Here is a 25,456-nt window from a genome sequence, read left to right as displayed (position 1 = left end):
AAGTGTATTTCTTAGACTTCTTATTCAATACCTCTGTACACAAACAAGACCTAAAGTATCAATATGTAAGTGCTTGTTTATTAAACATGTTAAAAAGTAGCAATATGTAAGTGCTTGTTTAGTAAACATTTTTAAAAGTATCAATATATAAGTGCTTGTTAATTAAACAGTTTTAAAAGTATCAATATAGACGTGCTTGTTTATTAAACATCTTAAAAGATAGACGTAAACAGCACAGACCAGACGACCTCTGCGCAGGTTTTCCAGTCATGCAATAGTGCTGTAATCTACACTGGAACAACTCACAGTAACAGATATATTGACATTTAATTCATCTAAGTGAAACCAGATCTCTTTAAAACAAAACCAAAAAAAAAAAAGAAAAAAAAGAAAAAAAAAGAAAAAAGGAAAGAATTTTGGCCCCCTAAGTTTGAGAGGACAGGCTTTGAAAGCTGCTCCTTGTTGAGGGCTGGTTGCCTGTTTCAGAGCCACAGGACAGGTTAAAAATGAACCAGCCCCCTGCTTACCACTCAGAGCAATTCCCAAAATCTGTAGAAAGCTGAAAATGTCTATTTTAATTTATTTGCACTGTATGCACTGCATGGTTTTAGCCAGGAACAAGCCAGTGGAAACACTGAAATACCATGAGAAATGGAAAGTGCTGGCAACTTGAAAGTCTTGATTTCGGGCCTCACTGCCATTCTTTGTCTCAGACGATTTGGCAGGGGGAAACCTAAAACTGTTGACTCTCAGGACTCTCTTCCTCCTTTTAACCCTCAGCTCTCAGCAGCTCCTGTGCTAAGGCGACCAGACACAGCATGTACTCGCCAGCACAACACCACATCCCCCCCGCTAGTGCAGCTGTGGGTGGGTAGACATGGCACCCAGGCTGGGTCCAGCCCCAGTGCACCCACAGGCCCAGGGAACACCACATCCCCCCCGCTAGTGCAGCTGTGGGTGGGTAGACATGGCACCCAGGCTGGGTGCAGCCCCAGTGCACCCACGGGCCCAGGGCTGCCCTGATGAGCCAAGACCACAAGCACAACAGTGCAACCAAGTGAATGGGAGCACCTGAGCACCCAACCCTCCAGGGTGACCCTGCTGTGCACCTAGCACAGCCCACACCTGCCAGGGGGCATCTCCTCCTGCCTGAAAATTCCTCCTCCTGGTTCTCCTCCCAGCAGCTATGAGCCATTTGCGTTTTGGTATTGAGCTGATAGGACCAGAGCACCTCTATTTCTGGTCAGGCCCCTGTAGCCTTACTTCTTAAAACTGGTAGAGCTGGTACACATCCTGGAAAATCTACCAGACATGCAGACATGGAGTAGCTGAAAAGATGTATTTTATATCCAGTTGTCTTTCTCCGGAAACCAGTAGCCAACCTATTCCTTACTGCAGCAGGCAGAATCCCCTGGGCTTTAATACAAGTTAGCTGTGAGGCAATCGAATACAAGTGTTAGCGTGAATTATAATTTCCTCCTCCGTCCTCCCCTGACACACTCATGTCTGCGCCGACGCACAGTGAAGGTTCATTTCAATAGTTCTGCAGAGGTGTGTGGTGGGATTTCTCCACGCATCAAGCCTTATGGATTACACTCAGCCTACAGAGGCACAGAAAAATTCTTCGAGGAACTTTTCCACCACATATTGCTGGCACGGAACAGTAGAACAGTTTGTTGCAGCTCTTAATAGACATGATGTAATATAATAATGTATTCAACAATAGGTAAGTGGCAGGTCATGAACAATGACAGAATCAGATTAGATAATGCTGACCACTTTCATTTAACGGAGCCAACACCCTCAGCTCTGTTATTTGCTGCAGTTCAGTGCTGTTATATCTTTTAAAACACAACAGGTTATTAACGAAGTAGGATTTGGGGGGCGGGCAAGAGCTGAGATTCTGAAAGGGTTCTTACAGTCTCAGGGACCGTTTCCTTTACGTCACGCTGTGCAACCCTGCTTCCTGAGGCAGAAAGCATACTCCTTTTTTTCCTGTTTTTTGGAGTACATTGTAAACCAAATATCCAGGGAAGGCAAATAGCCAGGGAAGGGCAGTGTGACATAAGAACACGAAGTCACTGTCTTTCTGGTTGTGTTCTTTATTCGAGTATATATATATTCTTAATTAGAGTATATATATATATTCTTCTGTAGAATAAGAAAGGTACAGATACAGGGCTGCACTTCTTGTGGCACTACCGTTAGCTCCCGCAGTCCTATGTACCTCGCTGCTCCCTGGTCCTGCAGTTCTCTGTGTCTGCAGGCATAGCAAAAACAACTGAGAGAAGAAAAGGTTATGTGTATTTAACCAAAGGGTTATGTGAAGATCAGAGAACCCCTTACGTTGCCCGTGCAAGTTTTGATCCTACCAATTCCAATGGCTGCAGCTTTGACAATGCGAAGCCTTGTGTTGGTGTCAATGGAGTTTGGATCAGATGCCTTGCTATTGTGTTTCATACAAGGAATAGAATAAAATAAAGCATAATCCCAAGTTAACAGCATGAGTGAGCTCTGTTCAACAGATGAGAGAAGTAAAAAATGAGTAGGGAGCCTGAGGATCTCTGGTATTTTTTCCCCCACCTCTAAGATGTAGCTTGACACCAGTTACTAACTTCTAAGGGCTATCCAGGACAGACAGGAGGAGCACTTGCAAGTTTCTACTGATCTCAGCTTTGGGCTGCTGACCTCGGCAGGAATTCCACTATAATCCTCCGAAGCTGTATCATCCCACCTACTAAAATACCCCAAATGCCAATTAAACCACCAAAGCCTTTACATTTTCAAAACTAAAGTAGGGTTTAACAGTGAAAATACAATTCTGCATTACTCCTTTGAGGAAATGGAAGTGAGAAGAAAAAAAAATCTAAATAAAACATGTAAATAAAATGAATCACATCCACTATGACCTACTTTATTTTTAGGAAATACCATAAAAAAAAAACCCTTCTGTCTCAGCTTTCTAGATTGATTCCCAAATCAAAGAGGTTGAGATAAGTATTAGCTAAGGATCAAGTCAAACAATGTATCAGTGCTTTTTTATTTAGGAAAAGCACCAGAAAAATCTGTGGCTGACATCAACACATGCAGGCAGATGAACCAGGCAAATACTCTGCTTCAAGAAGTTAATTTATCAATCACTGCTAGGGTCAAGAATCACTATTTGCTTTTCTAAGCAGCTTTGTATGACTCTCACTTGTGAATATAGATACAGCAGAAGTCCACCTCTGATACGCCTAAATGTGTTTTTCTCTCTAGCCTGGCAGAAGATATCATGGAGCACCTTTGACTAGGGCTGCTCAGCCAAGGCCCATAGTCCTGCACAGCCTCCCGCGTTTCAGGTTCTTCATCCAAACCAAAATATGCTTCCACATTTGTCAGGCTATATATGTCACTACTTTTTAAAAGCCTGTGAAATATATTAAATGGTTTCAGAGATCAGACCTGATCCAAGTCCTACTGAAGTCAGCAAAGGGGTTGTCTTTGATTTCTTGTTTTGGATCAGCTCTAGCTGCTGGGATTCTTAGTATCACCACAGGCAGCATCCATCCATGCTCTTCAGAACTGGCTTGGCTTGCTGGAATTACAGCAATACTTTCTAAGGAACAAGGGCTTTTTTAAACCTTCTTTTTTTGTTGTTCAGATTTTGGCAGAATGTTGGCTTCCCATATTGTTACTTAACTCCACTGAGGTCTATCGGAAATTTGGGAACAGGATGCTTCTTTCAGACATGACTTCTGAATTCTCAATGGTTGTTGAGTGAAGATAACTTTTATTCTTGCTGTGCTATCGCTTTCCACACTGTGCATGTGATGTTCATTGTAACAGGCACTGAAAATGGCTTTCACAACCCACCTCACGCAGTCTAAAAAGATACCTCGTTTTATTCTTCACTTGATTTCTGTTGACTACTGCTAATATTTTTTAATGTAATTTCCTAAATATTTTTTTCTTTATTTTTGTACCCATGTTTCAACCACTATATGTAAAACCTGCACTTGCCAAACTGTTTTGTCAGTAAATCCCAATGACTTCTTCCATGGACTTCCCAAGGAATGGACATGTCAATCGTAGGCAGTTTCTTCAGCTTGTGAAGGACTTGAGAGGAACCTCAGGCCAGGCATGCAGGATGCAGACAACCTAAAAGCTAAGGCACTGGGTTTAAATCTAAGAAAGATATTCATGCATATGTTTAATTATAAGAGCACAGTAAGAATGAATGTAAGCCTGCTTCAAATCTTCCTGAGACTGGAGCCAGAGAGGTACAGTACTTGTGGAAGGTTTTACAATGAACCACTTGAGGAATGCTACAGACCAGTTTCTCAGTCCCATCATAATGACTTTATGCAATCAGCAAATTCCTCAGCTGTCTCAGGGGAAGTTAATAGATTATTTTTTGTTGAAAATATCAAACTGTTTCCAAAAATGGCAGTGCTTCTTAAAAAAATACAAAGAAGTTGCCTTTAATTAAAAACAGTGAATTTGGAGGGGGGGGGTGTCATAGGATTTTTGTCTCCCAGTGATTTGCACAGAGGCTGACTATGCCTCCCTTACTGCCCATGATCTGTGCCTCTGTGGCTGCCCTTTGCCTGGCAGATTTTCACTTTCTGAGTGAGCTACTTATGGGAAGTTCAGCTCATTTCAAGATGTTTGTCATGAACCTGTTCAGTCAGCCGTGTTTTTCCTGTTTTACTTCTCAAAGGCAAACACTGTGAACAAGTGAGCAGATCTTATCAAGACGATGTTAACAAAAATACATCAAATAAAAACCTGTTACATTACAAATGTCAACACTCATGAAAAAAGATACCTAAACTAAAGTAGAGTGGATTTTATTGCCAGAGCAATTCCCAAAGATTGTTTTGAGAAATAACTTTTCTGTTTTTCCTCACAGGTGCTATGGACCTGTGAAACAAATGTGTCTCTCGTTTATTACATATTAACTTTACAGAGGTGCTGTCACCAGAGACAGCAGCATGCCTAAATAGAATTTCACCCTCTGGTTTGAAATTTAACTTTCACTGTGCCCTGATCCACTCCAAATTAGTTGGGAGTTAGATAAATGATCGATCCACAAAATTGAATTCAAAAGTGACATATGCAGCCTGTGTTTTCCCTGGGTCATTTTTAGTCCTGTTTTCAGTGAGTAAAACCGAGTGAAAGCATCACTTTCTCCTGCCACAAAGCCAGAGTCATTCAAAAGTCATGCAAAGCTGTAGGTGATTAATTAAACCTCAAATCACTATCAAGGCCTGACAAGCTCCGAATCACATGAGTTTGGACTGGTGGCATTCTTCCTTAGGAACATTTTGTATAGTGTTAAGCTGTATTCACTTCGTAATGAAAAGATCTTCAGGGAATGAAGTCTGTGAAAAACATAAAGTGGTGTTTCCCACAGAAAAAGCAAGCCACACCACTTGGGTGTCTTAATCTGGGAGCAACTGCAATGCTGATTATGCTCAGGAGAGAAAGTACAGATTAAGGAGACTAAAAAGTAACCTAAAAGGTTCTGGAAGGAAGCCAGAAGTACTGTAACAAAGGGAAAGCAATCTGAAAACAATAATGTCACAAAGCATCCCATGGAAAGAAGCAAGGATGAATCTCCAGTCTGTACGAATGCTAGATAGATGAAGTTATCTCCCAGCTACTGCCAGCACAAACATCATTTACAAAGCTTGACAGCTGCACAGCAATTAGGAGAGGAGCTTGTGTTTACTTGTGTTTAAAGGCAGAAGCGGCGAGTGGGTTCCAGCAACATTATGACGCGTGTTGATAATTATGATATTATGCCATTGATTTGGTCTTCGGGTGTTTTTCAAATCAGGATTTAAGATCTCTTTGTTCTCCTGTGTAAAACTCAGCTTTGAGGTCATTCTTCGCCTTACACACCCTTGGCTGTTTATGAACATCCTCACAAAACTCAAAGCCCATTTCCCATTGAGGAAGACAAGAAACAGGTTGTGTCATTGTCTGGCTCAATTGTTCTTTGTAACTACATAATAATTCCAAAGAAGGAATACTTACTAGCTTGAAGTTTTATTGTTGCAAAACCCTCCTATCAACAATGAAAGGATATGCACCAGACATATGATTGAGGAGAATCTGCTTTTCATATTAAATAAAACCGAATGAGAATGACATCCATCTATTTGAAAGAACTGGTAGAAGGTTCAATGGGGTGCCCACCTACGATGAATGTTAAGGCTCATTTCTGCTATACTGTCTCCAAAATAGATGGCTCTAGACATCTCTGTGTGACAGAGGTCCCTTGCGGACATCCCAAAGGGTGTCGAGCCAAGCCCTTCGTGCTTTTGGCTTCAGGGTAGAGGGGCAGATTTTGGCACCCTAACCTAACATTTCCTTAAAGCTGCAGGCAACGTATTCTCCTGTCCTGATCTTATGCATTGTTGCTCCTAGCTGTGGCTGCATTTTATTAGTTTAGACAGCACTCTGGGATCTTTCCGAATAAAAGGATCGTTATTGCAGAAGTTGGAAAAATGTCAGCAGAAGGGATGAAATATTGCCCCATGCCCTTGCCATACTGAACAGGGAATCTTTTCTTCTAGTGTTGGTTTAGGACTTAATCCTGCAAGGTCTTGTCTGTCAGCAAATACAATCAGGTTTAAGAGCATGAATAACCATCCTAGAAATCACTGGAAACTATTTTGTTAGTGTAAAATTAAGCAAGTGCGGAAGTTCTCCAATAGACTTGGACCAGAGTACTCAGCACCCTGCAGAAATGTGCCTTGAGTTCTTAGAACCATTTATTGTGTCCAGAACAGCCATTCATTAGGGCTTTGTGCAGAGAGGTTGAATTTCACTCACTTGGAAGATATTCCTTCTAACCCCCTGAGACATACAGACTCTTTGGTTGATTTGGAAAACAAAATGATTAATGGCATTTTACAAGTTTTTCCACTAAACAGATTTCAGTTGAAGCCTGTCACAAGCTAAAGAATTTGCAGGAATAGTGTCAATCTGATGACATAGTGGCAATAAATCCTATTGTACTGGATTACATTTTTACCCATTAAAATGCTTTGACCTATTGTCATCCAAGTAGAACCACATTCCACTGGCTGTTCAAAAGGTTCTGATTTCACTCTCGATTGTTACCGGGGCAACTGCACCTCAATCCAAAACTCTGCCACACCAATCATTTAACTCGATTTGAACAGACTCATGTAGATAAAGCAGAGCACTAATTACTTATTCCCATTGAAAAAGTCTAAATCAAATCTTTCTGAGACCTGAACAACAGAAACTTATAGAAGCTGTCCAAGGGTTACTTGTAGGGTTTTTGGTGTTTTTTTGCATGAGGTACCAGTTGCCTTATTTCTTCGGGGAATAGCTAGCTGTGGTGACAAAATACCATGAAAAGATTAATATTCTTAGTCTACCCAAAGCAGGAGCACACTAGAAATCTCACCACAGGCCACTCCTGGAAAGAGTTCTCACTCAGTTGTGGAAAACTAAAAGGATTTTCATTAATAGTCAAACAGCTAGTTAAAGCTTGTGAGTGGAAATAGAAATATTTGGATTTCCCCATTGGGATTTCTGGTGGAAAGTAGGCTGTGTTTTATGGCATCTACTTTTATATGTATTAAGTGAATATCATCTCAGTTGTTCAGATTTGTCTTAAATTGAGCTATCTTTGAGTGAGAGAATGCCAGTTAGAAAGTGTGCATGTTCTCCCATAGATGCTAAGGTCTGGCATTTCTTGGAGAGCAAAACTGTCTATGTCAGAGATCAGGTCACTAGAGTTAGCTCAGCTCTGCTCACTGCCAGGATGCAGGCTTGCAAAGAAACAAGGTACTGCAGCACAGAATCAGTGCCCTGGCAGTGATGTACACAGCATCAGGTGCTAATTTGAAAACAGAGAACATTTTAAAAAGAACTGGAGATCCTTTGTGTCTGAAGGTCTGAAGTTGTCTCAGGAATGGACATGGCTTTGGTTCTTATACACATCAAAAATCCAGCTGGTTTTACTCTTTTATCCAGATGAGTCTTCATTCCACATCTAGTGAATCCCTGTCTTGGTTTTCCATTGGGGTGCAGGGAAAGTTTTCTGAAAAAGTGGTTGTTCATTGACATTGCCTGTATTGTTTGATAAAGACTATTGCTCTTTATCAAATGTAAATTCTTAGATCTACTCAGCCTACTATTGACCTACTACCCTCTACCATGTTGACAGCAAAGAAAAACCAAAAATTCAATGCTTCCTCAGCTGAATCTTTTCACAGGAAATTAAGGGCTGAAACACTCTCTAGTCTTCCAATTCTCCAATCAGGCATGTCACCACAAATAACATTTGAGTAGCTGAAGCATATTCTCCCCGTCTGCACTCTTAAGACACAAATTTAACTGCTTTAAAAAGAGGATCCAGTGCTACTACATGACTGCAAACTACACAAAAATGAACAATTCATTGTGAAAAGCAGCACAATGGCTTCTGAGGTTGCAGCATTGGGTCCTGCCAGACAGGATGGACGACTAGTGTGCTTTTGCAATAGAGGATGAAAAGATGAAGAATCAAATCAAGCTCCTATCCCAATTTAAAAAGCAGAGAAGAAATCTGAGGTTGTTTCTATTTGTTTGGTTTATTTGTATATCTCATATAGCATTTTAATTGCTCAATACGTTACTGGCTGTTCTGTTACCAACATTCTCACCAAAAGTACATGGTGAAAATATTGGGCAAGAACAGTAACTAATAAAATAAAGAAGGGCAAGGCAGCAGTCAATCTAGAGAATCTTAATCACATCAGGGAACATTGAGCAAGGTGAATTAGCAGTGCTCTCTTGAAAGGCAGAAACTTTCTCAAATACGAAGCGTTTTCCAACTGATCTTTCCAAGAACTATTCAGAACCTTTTCTGGCAGAAGGATTTTTCAGATTTCAACTTTTTTTTCTGATAACACTTCATTTGCAAAAGTTTGTTTCTTTAGAAACAGTTTGCTGAGCAAATGATCAATACATCAGTCCTTGCTCTTTCTGCCTCCAGAATGACATATCTTGAAATATTGTTAAGAACTTAACTTGTGTTTCTGACATTTCTTCCCATCTGTTGCAGTGCTGAGTCATTACAGCTACACTAATGAAGCCCATCTAGAATATGGATTGCCTGGACATTGCCTGAATTAGCGAGTTTGCAGCCGGTTAACTCTGATTGATCAACTGACATTTGCTAAGCTGTGCTAAACCATTTATCAACATACACTATAATCTTGCATTTGGCAGTACATAGATCAATTGTCTGATCTGCAGGGAGCTTGGCTGACTTAGTAGCACCAATCTTGTTACATGAGTACATTCAGACCCTTTCAAAAGCAGTATAATGAAGTGAGTGCATCAGAATGTCTGCCCTCATTGCAAAAATGCCCATCAGCATTGTAGAATGTGTCATGTAGATGCCCCAAGGCTTTATTGCATGACTTTAAATCATGTAAACAGAAGGAAAGGCAAAGACAAGAGGAGAGAAAGCAAAAAGAAATTGCAGAAGTGCTGAGGCTGATTAGTGAATTCTTTGCAGATCACGAAATCTAAAGGATTTTCCTCCTTTCCTTGTCTCAGTGACTAATTTCTGTTACTGTAACTAGCAGTAGAAATGTTTATCCCCACCAGAACTGAAGCATTCACTTCCTCTTCTCAGTCTCCTACGGTCACTTGAAAGAGCACTTCCCTCTCCATTCTAGCTGTGGCAGGAAAGCATATAATAATACTACAAAAAACGCTATGTAGAAAAGAATTTATTTTGTGTATTAAATGCCTGTGGTCTCACTCTGTATCACCATCCCCACAGGGAATGAGTCAGGGGTAATAAGAAGCAACAGCTCAGAGTTCCCAGGAGACCATGCTACCAGAAGAAAGTGATGAAACGCAAGATATTGCAAACTTTTTCATAGGAACAGTCATATGGACAGACCACCTCACCGACCACCCCGCTCTAGTCTGGATCATCTCGGTCTTCTTCCCAGGCTCACAGCTCTGTTGCAGCCACCACCATGGGAGGAGAGCTTCAATCCAAAACTGCGGCACAGATGCAAGTATTTGAGGAAGTTTAACAGCAAGGAAGATGCAGGAGCCAGTATTTCATAACCAAATCCCTGGCAAGGGCATTACAACCCATGCAGTGAGCAACATGATGATTTTATTGTCTTTCTCTGCCATCCTTCAACTTGTTCTGACTGTTGGGTTGGCATTACTAGACAGGTCATCTTCAGCAGGCACAACTTGGCAGTAGGAGTCAAAACCCTAAATATACAGCAAGGAAAGGAAATCCTGGCCACCAGTTTGCCTTCTGTATGACTCTCCCAGAGCCTCAGCCTACTTAGAAAGATATTACAGAGTCTTCAGTACAGTTTAAAATCTTTGTTCAGGATTTAGAAATACAGAAATAGGGGCATTTCTAAGGTGGATGAGCATAATTCTTCCTTTCGTACCTTTGTTTGTGGATCTTCATGGCATACTAGGGGTCAGAATCTCTCAGCAGACTCCTTACACATACACATTTGTGCACAAGTACACATCCACATAGGCACTCATGCACAGATGCTCAGGTCTAAAAGAACTGTGACTATTCTTCTATTTCAGGCCTTCATTACTAGGCCCGTTCTACCACAATTGTTCCAACAAATTGTTGCCCAGACCAGACTCATAAGGCAAGCTCTGGGGCAGAATGATTCTTCTGACTCACACTCATTTCAGCCAACATTTCTCACAGTCTGTAACCTTCAATTTCCTCTGGTATGAGCTGAAAGTGCCTCTGCTGCTCTGCCCTCCTAACTCAAGAATTTATGCGGGCAGTTTTGCTGCACCTTAGCTTTGTTCCTCCTCTGGTAATGAAAAGTTGGATAAACCTCACCAGAAAGGGACAGACAGGAACGGAGGAATGGAGAAACAGCCAAACTGGATCAGACCCACAGTCTGTCTAGCCTCGAATCCTGTCTCCACCAGTGGCTAACACCAAATGCTCCAGGAGAAGGTGTAAAAGCCCTGTAACAGGCAGCTTTGGAAGAATTTCCCTCCGCTAAAGTTCTTATCCTGATCTTCAGTAATTAGAGGCTGGCTTCAGCCCTGAAATTACACAGCTTAATACCATTCGCAAACATGTATTCATACAAGCGCTAAAGCTCTGCCTCTTTTTAATATTCAAATGAACACAAACTCTCCTTCTGAACTTCAGAGAGAGAAGCTGTGTTTCCAAACAACAACTAATGAGCTGCCAGGTTACATGCAAAACACACTTCCAGCTGAACAAGATGAACAGTTTATTCCCATACAGGTTGTTTAGGTAGATTAAAACTCTCTAAGGTAACAGAGTTTCTGTTTACATGTATACACACAGACACAAGCACAATTAAGGAAATGAGAAATGGGCTTTACCTTAATGTCTGCTGAGATCTGAAAGAATCTCTGCTTCACTCCCTCCTTTCTTTTTTCTCTGTCTCTCTCCCTCTCTCTTGCATGGCTGGACTGACAGGTTGGCAGAGCTGAGAACGACAGGTTGGGTTTGTTTTTTTAGGCACAACTCCTCCCCCTCTTAAAGAGAGGAAAAAAAAAAAAAAAGCAAGACTGTTTGGGAAAAGTTCACAGAAAATCCCATCCTTTCACAACATTACAACTGACAAGAAATACAGTACAATTGGGAACACAGCAGTTTTCTGATTTTTCCCATCAGAAAGGCTCAAGGTCTACTTTGCAATAAGTATGACACAACCAGAGGATTTACACAAGGAACTAATTTGACCCCAAACCTTTCCCATTTCTCTGATAACTGATCCAAGAGATAATTATAGTTCATTTAAGGCAGCCTTGACAAGAGAATTTCTGTAAAAGTGGAAAGGGCTTTTTGCATAAAACACAAATATCTTTGTGCCTTGGATTTCACCCACATACCCCACCACCACTATGTCTAATAAGCCATGAGTAGATGTCTGAAGTCCTTATTTCCTTTCCCCCCACTGCTACTGCTAACCTACCTGCACTCACAGCAGAGAGCAGGTTATTTTAAACACCTGTTCTACTCCATCCTCTGTCATGGTTGGAGAGAGACCACCTCGCCTTTCATCACTCTCACCTGGAATGTGATAGCAATCCCAGAGAGCTAGGAGAGATCTTTAACAGGCCACACTAGCCACAAAAATGGGGCCAGTGTAGAAGGAGGTGTACAAGTACAGAGCAATACTGTTAATTGTGTGCTTCCACAGGCCTTCCCAGGAGTTCTGGCTCACCTAGACAGAATACATTCCTGGGAACTCCTGCTACTAGAAAGATTTTTAACTCAGCCCATTAGAGAGTGTTACACAGAAGACGCAGACCGTGGTCTTACCCTGAGCCTGTCAATAGGGTCTTCAGACTAGGGCTGTGTTCAACGAACTCTGCTTACTCCTACTTCTGTGCACTGCTGCTGCTTGTGCCTCTGCCCACCTAGCCATGGAGCTTTGCCTCTGGGGGTCATGGGCAGAAATATTTGTTAATAAATGCCAAGAAAGAGGAGCCAAGAGGTTGGTGGCTGGTGACAAAATAGCTTCTACGCTCCCACTTCCCTGCAATCTACCGAAAAAAATGAGAGGCAAGTCCTTTGTGCACTAATGTTTTTCCGAAGGTGGCAGTCTGGGCACAAATCTGCAATTTCTATGGTCTGCTCTGCAATTCCTATGGCCTACTCAAAATTCTACTCCACAGAGTAGCTGTCTTTTCCTTACCCTGCTGTTCCAAGCCTTTAAAGATACAGTAAACTAATGAGAGTCATCTGCATAAATTTGCATCACAGACTCCTTGAATAGAATCCCTATCTCCTCTGGGTCAGATTTGCAGCTGGTTTATAACAATGAAGTTTCAGAGACTTCATTCACCTGCTCACCAGGCTGGCATGACAGTATTCAGTGTGCTGATAAGCAACAGCTCCACAAAGCCATTAAGTGTCCCAAAACTTCAGGGAAAAACCCCCAACACTAGCCAGTTTGATTTAACGTTATGGTGAAGCAGATTAGAGGTGAATTCAATGGCTATCACACAAAGTCAGTATGACACCATATACAATAATGTTCAGTTTCACCTCTTGCTAGCTCAGCTTTTTTTCTTTTATACCAGGGGAGGGCCATCTCCATCTTTTACAGGACCGACTCCCATTCCTCCCTGTCTCCTGCAGAATGCATTTCCTTTCTGTCTCTTCTATCAGGCAACTGTTCTTAATCGTGTTCAGCTCCCTACTTAAGATTTCCAGAGAGATAACACAAATGCTCAGAAATCTTTCCTGCCAGTGGAACAAGTTAACTGAATCCAGACAAAACTGGCCAAGGCCAGCACCAGAGTTCAGCGATAATGAATCATGGCTGAATGCACCAGTGCCTGCTGAGTGCCTCTATGAAGTGAGAAACTGTTCTTAAGGTTACAGCATGGTAACGGTCTTCATGTTTCTGCCTTAATTTCTAATACAGATGGGATGGGGATAGGAGCGTATTAGCATTAAGTCCATGCCAGTCTCAGCATTGCAGTACTAAAGGTAGATTTACTAGTAGAGAGATCCAGCTGTAGCTTGCTTTGGCACTGATTAACAGTCTTCTCAGTCCTTCCTCCTCAGCATTATGAGGCTGGAGATCCAGATCCTTCTAAAGCTTTGCAACCTGCAGAATCCTTAAGAAGGAGGGGTAGATCCAAAGGGATTCTCTCTGCTGACCCATCACCTGCCCCAACACCAAAGAGCCGGGAACTAAAACGTGCCCAGTACAACCTTCCTGCTTTACCTCTGGCATATTGACCCCATGTGGGCTGGCCAGCCTGTGGGCTTCTAGAGGAGGAGAGAAGCTGAGCAGCATTGCAACAAGAGAGAATATGCCAATTGCCAGCTATAGCTTCCTGCTCAGTCCCAGACCAACTTTGTGATGCAAACCTGGAGCATGACACACGTTTGTATGGCTAGTCTGTGTCCACCCCAGCAGCTAAGGGTGCATACAATCCAAGAGCTGGTTCATAGTTCTTAGCAAACAGAGTTGCTCTAAGAGCTTAAAATCAGTCAATAAATGCGCTTCAATTAAGTACTACAGTGAGGTTAGATTTCCTGTTTTTCCTGTTTAACTAGCAAGTTTTAAGGCAGTCTAATAACGAACCCTCAGAGCACAGCTTATTACAGCATCAGAAAGGTTGCAAAATTGCATACAACTTCGGTTTATTATATCCAATTATCCCTTAAAAAGAAAAAAAAGAAAAAAAAAAAAAAAGAAAAAAAGAGGAAGGAACATGTCTTAAGTAAGAACTTAATCCAAAATGTCTTGATACCAATAAGAAGATCCCAATGGTTTTCAATAGGCTGTGGCTCAATAAAACTAATACAAATCTGGGATTTTTGTGTATTGCTACTAATGTCAGACTAGCATTTCCCATTGATTTGCAATTGGATTCTGTATGCTCTGCTCCCCTGTCCTGCTTTGAAACATCTGCCTCAAAGCATACAAACAGTCCTTTGTCTTTGCAGGTTTCTTGGGCAGGTATAGCTGAGCTGATACCAATCACACTGGACCCACCTAAGTATTGCAAAGGGGGAAAGGGAAAAAATCCTCTGCATTTCAGTTCCCAGCTTTTAGCCCCTGGGAGTGTGGATCACTCCAGCAACCTTGCAGTGGTCACTGATCCACATCCATTACCTCAAAGCCCAGCAACAACATGCATAATCCAGGCTGCCTGAGCCTGTTATTGAACTGGCTGAGTCTGTTGCTCTAAATTTCCACCCATTCAAAGTTCAAACTCTCTTTTTACTACCTATAAACTGCAGGTGCTTAAAGTTTGATAGGGAGGTGAGAAGCCCCCTGCAGAGAAGAGCAGCAAGTGGGACAAGGTATGCTAGCTTCAGTGCTTACAGATTGGTGGTGCCATGAAAATCAGCACAAAAGTTCCTGCTAATTTACAGGGTGCGGATAAGCCACATGGATGTCACAGGCCCTCTGGCACATCTGGAAGGTCATGCAGGCTGTTGGGAGCTACAGAAGGGCTCCAGCCCTCCTATATGTGCTATTACACAGGGAGAATATTTCAGTCTGGGGACTGAATAATTCACCAAGAAATCAGCTGGCCAGTGTGGAAATAATTTTAAATGATCTGAGCCCTTAGGTATTACATTAACTGGATCTCTAGGGAAGGATGTGGATTATTGCAGCTGAATAGAGCCCTTATTTATCAGATGGAAAAGGTTAATGTCATTTCCTTTCCCTTCCTCCATGGTTTTTCTTACCACACCACCATTTATGGATAGCATAAGGTGCAGACAGTGTAAGAACATGTGCTTGATTGTTTAAATGACCAGAGCTGTTACTTTAATGGGGGGGAGGGGGTAAGAAATTAAGATTTCTTCTCGTTTCCTGGGGGGAATTACAGGCCTAGGAAACATAAAACACTGAAAAAAGGAAATGGGCTTGTGGAGCACCTGGTCTTTGATTTGACATCCAAGAGTACCTAACTGAATGAGGGAATTTTGCATTCTCATCTACTGTGTGAGCATAATGAGAACCAGGATCAAACTAATCTAATATCCTTATTTCATACTTTATAAAGAGAGAGTGCATTAAGAAAGGTCATTTGTTTTTTACTCCTTAATGAAGTTTAAATACAGTTAAATTAAGTTCTACTAATAAAGAGTCTATGCTTTTTTCTAATTTGCCTCTGGAGTCTCAAAAGCTGTTGACCTGAAGACAAATATTGGAGTGGTTCAGCTATCTATTACATGCTTTACTAATGATGTCAACAAGGCAATTCTAATACCAGCTATGGAGACAATTTCCATGGCAATAAGACTGAGAGCAGTGAAAGCTTAGATTAAAAGAAAACCATTCTTGTAGTAAAAGACAAGACACCTAAGTTTATTTCCCGGTCTCTACCACAGTATATCGCTAGGTAAGCCACTTGGGGAGATCCTCCTAGCATAGTAATAAAGATAGACCTGAAACACACCGTCTGTTGTCAGAGTTCAAGAGAAGGAAATTTGCTTCTAACCATTTGGGGATTCAAGGATGCCAGAACCTGGCTTCCCGTACGAGTCAACAGAGAAAGACGAGTATGGTATTTGTGTTAGGCTTCTTAGTACAGCCCTTCCTTCTCAGTATCTACAAGTACCCAGATCACTCAACATAGGTGCCATGCATATTTGTCCTTGCCATGCCATATATAATAGATGGTTTAAACTCTTCACCACCCCTCTCGCTTGCAGAACCATCAGTAGAATTTAAGTCCATTCTAAGCCCCATAAGAAGACATCTGAATATAGCTGCTGGTCTCTCTGACCCCATGGAACTACAAGATGTGAAATTTCCTCCTAGCTTCGAGGTCCAGCTGCTTCCCTCCCCCTGAATCCAACTCCATGCTGGAACAAAACTCAGATGCCCACCTTTCCTTTCTCCACAACCCATAATGAATGGAAAGAAACCCACATAGAAGGAATGATGAGGATCAGAACTTCTATGTATACGCTGAATGATTCTGAGGTAACCTTTCTGGACCCAGCTTTCCATTTGTGAAACTGAGTCAGTAGCATGACCTTACCTTGCAAAGGTGTCTTGAGGACAAAAAATTAATACCTGGGGGCACTGCAGCGGGGATAGCTAATTCCAGATCTGAATAAAATGAGAAGGAAGATGCCCATTGACTTATATGGGATTTAGAATGAGCCTTATTCATTTTACATCAGCCACTGAACAGCCATTTGAGGATAGCAGTGAATAACTATTAATATTTGTGAAGTTAAACAATCAGCATCTAAGTTATAATGGAGTAAATTAATGTATGTATCTAAGGCAACCACAATGTGACTACTGAGTTGGCTTCATGAAGTGAGTATTTGCAGATCATGAAAAGAAGCACATGTAAAAGCTGAGTGCATCTGTTCTGATTTTTTTTTTCTTGCCCATAAAGGAACAACTCTCCTAGACAACCAAGCAGCAAGATATTACAGCAAATAGTCTTTCACATAAAGCCAACCTTGACTTTGTTATAATTGCTATGTAAATATAATCCCATTCATCAATTAAATGCTACTCTCCTGGGCTAGAACATTATACATGTTCATTGAGATGGAATCCCTGTCAATTCAGTTTGCTAACTCAGTATTCATGTGCATTAGCCTTGGAAAAGAGAATGTGATTGCTTGAATAAATTCAGCCACTACCTCCAGCATCCCTGTATCAGTTGACACGCGTCAGTCTGACTGTAATACGGGTTCAGAAATATGTTGCCATGGAAATCCTAAATATTCAGTTCTTGGCAGGGGAATTCAAATGGGATACTTGATAAATAGAAATAGCCCAACCCTTGCCAACTGCATAGCTAACCCCTCGGTCTTAAGATGTTAATGAGAATCAGGAAGGGATTTTTTTTCCCAAAGTACTTGAAGAAGAAAAAGTCTTAATTTTCACTAATATTTGTACTTCCAAGTTACAGATTCCTTAGTGAGTCAGGAAATCTCTCCCAGAATTTCCCACTGCATAAGTACAGTCTCTCCAGTGGGGTTAAATTACTTTTGAGCTGTCTGGATCCAGCCAGTTCCACGGGCCAGAGGGTAATCGTTAATGGTCTCTGACTGCTTAGGTATTGCTACTCAGCAGTAGCCTTGCACCCAGGAACGACCTATGTTTTCTGTCCCTGTATACCACCCACATGGGGCCAGCCAGTGTCTGACCCCTTGTTTTACGGTTATTCTATGTGACTGAACATTCTTAATAATTCAGCACGGTTCTATAGCTCTGCTGTTTCCTAAGCATGGTTGCAAACTTTACAACCCAAAATACAACCCATAAATAGATTTCCCTCTCAGGCAGAATCCAGCAGCTGTTTAACAACGTACAACAGCCGCCCCCCCCCCCCCCCCCCCCCCCCCCCCCCCCCCCCCGCAGCAGTTTAGCACAAGGAGTAATGTGTGTCATAGCTAATTAAGCTGTAGGCAATTCAGGCTGCAGACCAATTCTTTGCTCTGTGTTGGTAAGGCAGCACAGCAAACCATTACTGGGGGCGTGAAGTACTACTGTAGTATTGCAAATCTCAGCAAGTGTTACTGGGGAGTAGAAATGCAGTTCCATGGGGCGCAGTGGGCATTGTCCGTAGACATTGACATGCTGCAGCACGTCCACAGAAAAGCAACGAAGCTGCTGAAGAGTTGAGAGAGAGAGCAAGTCTTATGAGAGAGGCTGAGGGAGCTGGGCTTGTTTAGCCTGCAGGAAAGGAGGCTGAGGGAACACCTTATCATATTTTACAACTACCTGAAAGGAGGTGATAGTGAGGCGGGGTGTTGGTCTCTTTACCCAAGTAACAAGCGATAGGACAAGAGGAAATGGCCTCAAGTTGCACCAGGAGCGGTTCAGATTGATTGGAAAAAATTCTTCACCAAAGGATTGTCAGTCATTGGAACCCACTGCCCAGGGAAGCGGTTGAGTCCTCATCCCTGGAGGTGTATAAAAGATGCGCAGATGTGGCACTTAGGGAACATGGTTTAGCTGTGGCCTTGGCAGTGTTTAGCTTAATGGTTGGACTCGATGATCTTAAAGGTGTTTTCCAACCCAAACAATTCCGTGGTCCTGCAGTAAAGCCAGTTTTGGGACAGGAACACAGTTGTTTTGACACCTTTTCTCCAGAAAGCGCTGCAGAAGCCCTTTGCCAGCGCTGCGCTTTTTGTGCGGGGGGAGCGGGAGGGCCCGGAGCGGTGCGGGGGGAGCGGGAGCGGCCGGAGCGGTGCGGGGGGAGCGGGAGGGCCCGGAGCGGTGCGGGGGGAGCGGGAGCGGCCGGAGCGGTGCGGGGGGAGCGGGAGCGGCCGGAGCGGTGCGGGGGGGAGCGGGAGGGCCCGGAGCGGTGCGGGGGGAGCGGGAGCGGCCGGAGCGGTGCGGGGGGAGCGGGAGCGGCCGGAGCGGTGCGGGGGGGAGCGGGAGGGCCCGGAGCGGTGCGGGGGGAGCGGGAGCGGCCGGAGCGGTGCGGGGGGAGCGGGAGCGGCCGGAGCGGTGCGGGGGGAGCGGGAGCGGCCGGAGCGGTGCGGGGGGAGCGGGAGGGCCCGGAGCGGTGCGGGGGGAGCGGGAGCGGCCGGAGCGGTGCGGAGGGAGCGGGAGCGGCCGGAGCGGTGCGGGGGGAGCGGGAGGGCCCGGCGCGGTGCGGGGGGAGCGGGAGGGCCCGGCGCGGTGCGGGGGGAGCGGGAGGGCCCGGAGCGGTGCGGAGGGAGCGGGGAGCGGCCGGAGCGGGTGCGGGGGGGAGCGGGAGGGCCCGGAGCGGTGCGGGGGGGAGCGGGAGCGGCCGGAGCGGTGCGGAGGGGAGCGGGAGCGGCCGGAGCGGTGCGGGGGGGAGCGGGAGCGGCCGGAGCGGTGCGGGGGGAGCGGGAGCGGCCGGAGCGGTGCGGGGGGGAGCGGGGAGGGCCCGGCGCGGTGCGGGGGGAGCGGGAGGGCCCGGCGCGGTGCGGGGGGAGCGGGAGCGGCCGGCGCGGTGGGGCGGGCCGGGGGCGGCGGGGGCCGGGCGGGGCGGGCCGGGGGCGGGCGCTATCCCTTCAGCACCACGGCCGCACGGGGGGTGCGCGCCGCCGGCCCCGCCGCCTCCAGCTCCCCGCTCCCCGCTGCCGCCATGAGGCTCGGCCCGGCCCGGCCCGGCCGCCACCCCCGGCCGCTGGGTCCCGGGCACGGACCTGCCGGCTCGGCCGCTGGCACAGCGGGATTATCTCGTTCTGCCGCGGTGCAGAGGAACGAAAAGAAGAAACCGCCTTTCTTTCGCTTTAGGTTTCATGTGGTTGAGTACTGGAGAACAAATTAACCTAGGAGGATTTTCCAAATGTAAGCTGGGAACAAGGCAAGGTTATTTTTGAAAATACAACAGTCCCAAACCAGCAAATCCTTTTTCTGAATGTTGTCTAAGACCTTTCATCAGCACTAAAAGAACACGGAGGAAAGGTGCTTTTCTTCAAGTTAACAGGAAATATTATCCAAAACCTTTTTTTAGTTAAACACTGATTGTGCTTTCTCCTCTTCTCAAACACTGTTTCTGTACACAGAATTATGCCAGAAGAAAACTAAGCAACCAGGCAATCTGCGGCACTGATTTGGCAATTTAGATAAAACCATATCTGGGTTAATAAAACCTAGAACTTCGTTTGCCTAAGACAGACATCCCTGCCATTCTCTTGAACTTTAGTATTTTCATTTTCAGCTGAGACTGTTTCATACTCCACTATTGCAGAATAATCTGCCTACCAACTCAATAAACTCAGCTCACTGCATGCTTCTGTGCTGCTTTAAGTTGGGTCTGGGGGAGGAAACAGCTGTCTTTAGAATTGAGCAGATACCTGGGAATTCAGTAGCTTCCCATGACAGCAAAAAATATTCGGTAATTTATTTTCAGGTGAGACTTTTTCCATCAAACACAGAGAATTTTAAGTTTCTGTTCAAGGTCAGGACCTCCATAGTATCCCAGTTTTCTGTGTTATACATTTAAAACATTCATAGCTGGCCAGAAGAAACATTGAAAAGAAATGCTTCTGCTTCTATTGAGAGAGGAAATTTCTAAACACTGGTGGTAAAGTTTACTTAAAGGACTGGACTTGTCTTCCTCCAATAGAGTTCACCATTTGCATTTGGCAACTTTCATGCCTTTGTGCTGAACAAAGTAAAGAATTGTGCAGAGCAGATTAAAAAAGATCTGCATCAAGAAGGGCTGCGAAACAGGAGTAGGAAAATATTCTTGTCAGACAAACCACTTTCACATCATGTATGCATACAAGCTAAATATTTCAGATAGAGCCATCACATCTTCCTGCACGTTGCAAAGAACAATTTTTAAGATCTATAATGTGAGATACTGCAGAGCATGGACTGCACCAGTGTTGTGTATTCTGTAAATTGCAGTGGCTTTCAAAAGCATGTGAAATAATTTTATCTGCAGTCACTGGATTGTATGTTTTTTATTTTGTGTTTCAAAATATAAGAATAATGTAACACTTTGTTGGCTTAGTGGTGGAAATTGATTTGGGTTATCAAGTGAAGTCTGGTAAAAGCCCAAGATGCCTTTCCTGAATGCTCGGTCCTTACGTTTGAACCAGAAACACTATCTTATTAACCAGGTGTCAATCACAGTCCATGTGCTTGGTTCCAGCCACTAAAAATTGTAAACAGGTACAGTTTAGATTGCCAAGTCTACCTGTCCTTCCCTAGCATCTATTACTTGTTCTGCTTTCCACTGCCCTGGAGTTTTCTTAAGTGCTTCATCCTTCGACTCAAATGAGGAATGCTACTGTATGACTTCTTGAAAGATTGTTTTGCAAAGCTCAGTGATCCCGTGCAGCTCTGGCAGCACAGCAAGAACTGAATTGCCAGCAGAGGGGGGGAGTCAGAGAGACACTGTGATTTGATCTAACATTCACTGAAGTCAGTGGAAGTATTCTCACTGATTATGTCAATAAAAAACAGGGAAAACCCACTAGAGACGTTTGTGTAATATTATCTCCAATTCACGTTTTTTTAAGTCCTACCCATGACATCAGTTTTCCTTGCTGTTTATAGTAAAGAGTGCTCTTCACTTTTTCTGTGCAATAAAAAAAAAAATAATTAAAAAAAAAAAAAAGCTCTGGAAAATGCAAGGCCACATATGGTCTCATGAATAATGATAAAGATGAAAAAAATCCTCCTTGACCAGAGTGAAAAGGCACTGAGCAGCTTTAACAGAGAATGCGTATGCCAACCCCTCATGCCCCTAATAAATCTGCATTTGATCGTGCGCTCTAAGTCCTTAAGCATATTGTAGAAATGGGGTAAATCCTCTTTTGGAATTTAGTGACTTAAAAAAATGAAAAGCAACATAATTCCATTTATTTTAACATCATCAGACTCTGAAAAAGAAGCCTTGATCATATAATGGGGTAGTGTTATTGTTATTTCTATGATTACCACTCTGTTTTAACACTTGACACTGCACATTGCTGCTAGCCAATTCAGTCTTTTGCTGTGGAGTTACACAGACGAGAAGCATGTTAAGAGATGGAGTGAGGCACAAAAAGCTGTTTGCTTCAGACTTTTTTCTCCAAGAAAGTCTAATTTATCTATAGTCCAAATAATGCCACTGAGCCTGGATGGGGCAGTGGTGCTGGAAAATGTTGCTTTTATGCTTTCTGTTCATGTGCCTCTGAAGTCTGATAAGGTGGTATCCCACATATCCTATCCTTTAGTATCAACAGAATGTTTTTGGAATTGGGGTCCTAGCACTAAAATAAAACCCAGCAAATCAACCCAACCAAGCAAAAAAACCCCAAACAAACAAAAAAAAACCAACTGAAAAAAAACCACCCCCAACCTAAAAACTAACCAACCAGTGAACCAAAACCCCTACAGAGCTCAAAGTCCTGTTGAGGTAGGATTCTTACTGTTGGAGCTTGAGGGATTTTAATACAGGCAATATAGAATGTAGCAAGTTCTCATTTCCCACCTTCTCTGGAACAACTCTCAAGTACGTTCCTTATCCACTTTTTCCTTAACTACTCCAGTTCTGAAGCTGAGTTGAGGCAGCCCTATTGGCCTAACCAATTATCCAGGGGAAATCAAATGGAGATGTCTCCTGGTTCTTTTCTGATGTGTTTTTGCTTTCACCAACAGGCATGGTGTCCTTTAAGTCCTATGAGAATTCCAGTTCTCACTGGTCCATTGGCTCCTTGGCTCTTTGTCAAGCCCTTCATCTTCAAAGTACTCCATCTCCTTTTGATGCCAGCGTCTTTATTTGCATTTCGTAGCACCCAGAACAAGCTAGCAAATATGTTTACAGTCTGACATATGCTTTGTAGAATTGCCAGGTTGGAAAAAAAAAAAAAAAGTGTTCAGGAAATGGAGATATCCATGGACCCTTAACAAACATTACATTCTTGACAAAAAACAAGGCAAATGCATCCTCCACTGACCTAGGTCACCTTTGAACAGACACAAGGTTCTTTCTCAACTTGCCAATTCTCCCATTCTATTAGAGGACAAATTTGTGTTTTGGTGTGTTTTCTTGTTTATCTATTGATCATTGAATAAATTGCAAATTCTGAATTTGGCCATCGTAGAAACAGGTTCAAAGCTTCACAATTGACTTCTCACTTACTTCATAACCAAGGTGCCAGTCTCCTGAAATTCATACAGCTCCTCATTTACTTCTTCTTTCTTATGATTCAGATTTTCAGTTGGGTCTGGATTCTGACATCCTTCCAATACATACTAATTTATTACTCCAATACTCCCATTCATTTCAGTATTCTTCAGTGGGAGTATAATGACAGAATCTAGCTATATGTGATAGATGTTTTGGAAATATCCTTTAGCCACATTATCGTCCCTGTATTATCCCTTGCTTACGGTGCCAATGACCTTTAGGGCTAAATAAACAGCTGGATCTGATCAAAACACTGAATAACACAGTCTTTTTCCTAATCTAATAGGCTTTCAAGAATCAGAGATCTGTGAACCACTCCCAAACACCTATTTATAGTTTGTTTTCAGGAACTATGAAGATGATGTGTCTTCACAGCACTTAGTGATCATGCCACTTCCACATTTCATAATGCACCTACAAACCTTTGCCCACAGATCCCTAAGTATTTACAGGCCAAATACTTTAATTGCCAATACAGCTCAAAAATAATGTAAAGAACTGTTTTACTCTGAAGGCAGCACATACCATGGGCAAATGCTGCTCGCATAAAAATAAAAATGCAAACAGTGTAGGTGCAGTGCATTCGGAAATCTCCTCTCCAGCAGCACTCAATAGTTTTGGACATGCTCATCCTAACAAGGTAGCACACACACAGAAGTGCAGAGAGGAGATTGCACCTGGTCTTCATAAAGAATGTGTTGGGGCTGAGGCATTGTCTGCCTAGAGAGAGATCACAGCTGACTTACAGGATTTACTCATGGAATAAAATGGTATTCTGAGCAGCTGGAAACAGGAAAAAATTTGTTCCTCTTTTACTTAAGTTCGCAAACCTCATTTCTATTAAAATGTTATTGTTTCTAAAAATGTGTAATGTTTTTCTAATATGTAATTATAAACCACAATGAACATCCAGTTTTTTAATGTCTTTAAGAACTTGTTTTAACTTCCACTCCGTATCTTCACTCAAATTTCCTTTGATGCATTACTTTGGCTAAAGTTTTGTTATAGCGTTTTCCATGTAAATTTATGTCATAGCAAATAAATATTTGAACAAGTGAATCCTTCACTCTGCAAACCAATTTTGAGTCACCACATAGCATACATAGGTATTTAACATTATTTTAAAGCAATTACTCACACCATATTGACATAGTAGGCAGAACAATTGTGAGACAAGTGTCCTAGTCATTTCTCTACTGTGTTGATGTGTGCCTACCTCACCAAGAAGATTTCTTCTAGAATTCCCAGCTTACCCAAGAGCAGAGAAAAAAATCAAGGGTGAAGGATGAATGCAAAACAAATGGTACAGCTGGTTTGTGTGAGCTTAGTGAAAGAAGTGATGTAAATTCAGAACTTCATAGTGCAGTCATGCCTCTTCACAGGGAGAATAAGAGGCAGACCTTCTCAGACTTGAGAAGTACAGAAAAAAGTTAGGAGAAAACCAATAGTTACGAAGAGAAGTCCATTGGTGTGAAGAAAAAAGTGATGGAAAGCAGTTTGTGTGTATTGGTGAGTATGTGAATGTCTGAACAAATTCACTGTGCATACTGTATATATATAGATGCTTTTTCGGCTTGTGCCAAATTAGGATGAAATTAGCGGGATGCGCCTAGCAATGTAGTTTAAAAACACAATTAAAACAATGCTTGCTATTGTAAGGGTGTTCTGTCCTAATCGAAATGCTAAACACAGAAATGTGCAACCACTTTCCCATGTATAGGTATGGAAACAATACAAAAGGTACTTTACCTTCACTTATGCCTCCATGAGGAAGTTATTTCAAGGGTCCTTTGTTTCTTGTGTGCTAGCAGCTGGGCAACTGTAAAGGAAAACAGGGGCTGGGTTAATAATAAAAAAAGGTACAAGCCGTAGACTCCAAAGACTCAAGTTAAATATTTACTCCAGTTTGTTCTTGTGAGCAAACTCAGAGGGTCTGCTTTGCTAAGCGCTGGCATCTTGAGAAGCAGGCGAGGGCCAATCTGCTGCTAGCCCAGCCGCTTCCCGGTCTGCCGCGCAGGCACCTGCAGCAGAAAGCTGAAGTCACCTGTGCACATCCAGGTTAGGATTCAAAAAAACAAGAAGCAGGAAATTCACCCATGTAAGAAAAGACCTTCACAATTCAAATGGTACTTCAAATATTTACACACGGGATCAGATTTGGAATTACCTGCTGATATACAACTTCAGAATAAACAGGATCAAGTTTATACTTACATTCTATTTTATTTATTCAGATTTTTTTTCTACAGAAAGTCTTTTGTTTCTGTATTAGCATGAGGCTAAGGTAAAGACTTCCAGTGCACACAAGAAGCGCAATCTCCTTTTCTAT

At 43.0% G+C, this 25,456-nt stretch overlaps 1 protein-coding gene across 4 annotated transcripts in view; it reads right to left on the bottom strand.

Annotated features, from left to right (window-relative positions):
- The window catches only part of KCNJ16 (potassium inwardly rectifying channel subfamily J member 16), a 35,319-nt gene extending 10,122 nt beyond the window's left edge, over window positions 1–25,197 (bottom strand). The window contains exons 1-4 of one of the 4 annotated variants that reach the window (XM_027786878.2): window positions 25,028–25,197; window positions 24,877–24,946; window positions 16,534–16,604; window positions 11,386–11,492 (exon numbers count right to left, since the gene is read on the bottom strand). The gene's annotated coding sequence lies outside the window, so the exon portion shown is untranslated. Of the gene's footprint in view, window positions 1–9,024; window positions 10,030–11,385; window positions 11,493–16,533; window positions 16,605–24,876; window positions 24,947–25,027 lie in introns of those variants that run through there. The other 3 variants (XR_008746014.1, XM_027786877.2, XM_027786880.2) reach the window with 3 other exon arrangements.
- Window positions 25,198–25,456: the final 259 nt, after the last annotated feature.

The sequence above is a fragment of the Falco peregrinus genome, chromosome 2 (genome assembly GCF_023634155.1).
Source record: "Falco peregrinus isolate bFalPer1 chromosome 2, bFalPer1.pri, whole genome shotgun sequence".
Taxonomy (NCBI): domain Eukaryota; kingdom Metazoa; phylum Chordata; class Aves; order Falconiformes; family Falconidae; genus Falco; species Falco peregrinus.
The sequence above is the reverse complement of the archived record's forward strand: the minus strand, read 5'-3'. Positions and strand labels throughout refer to the sequence as shown.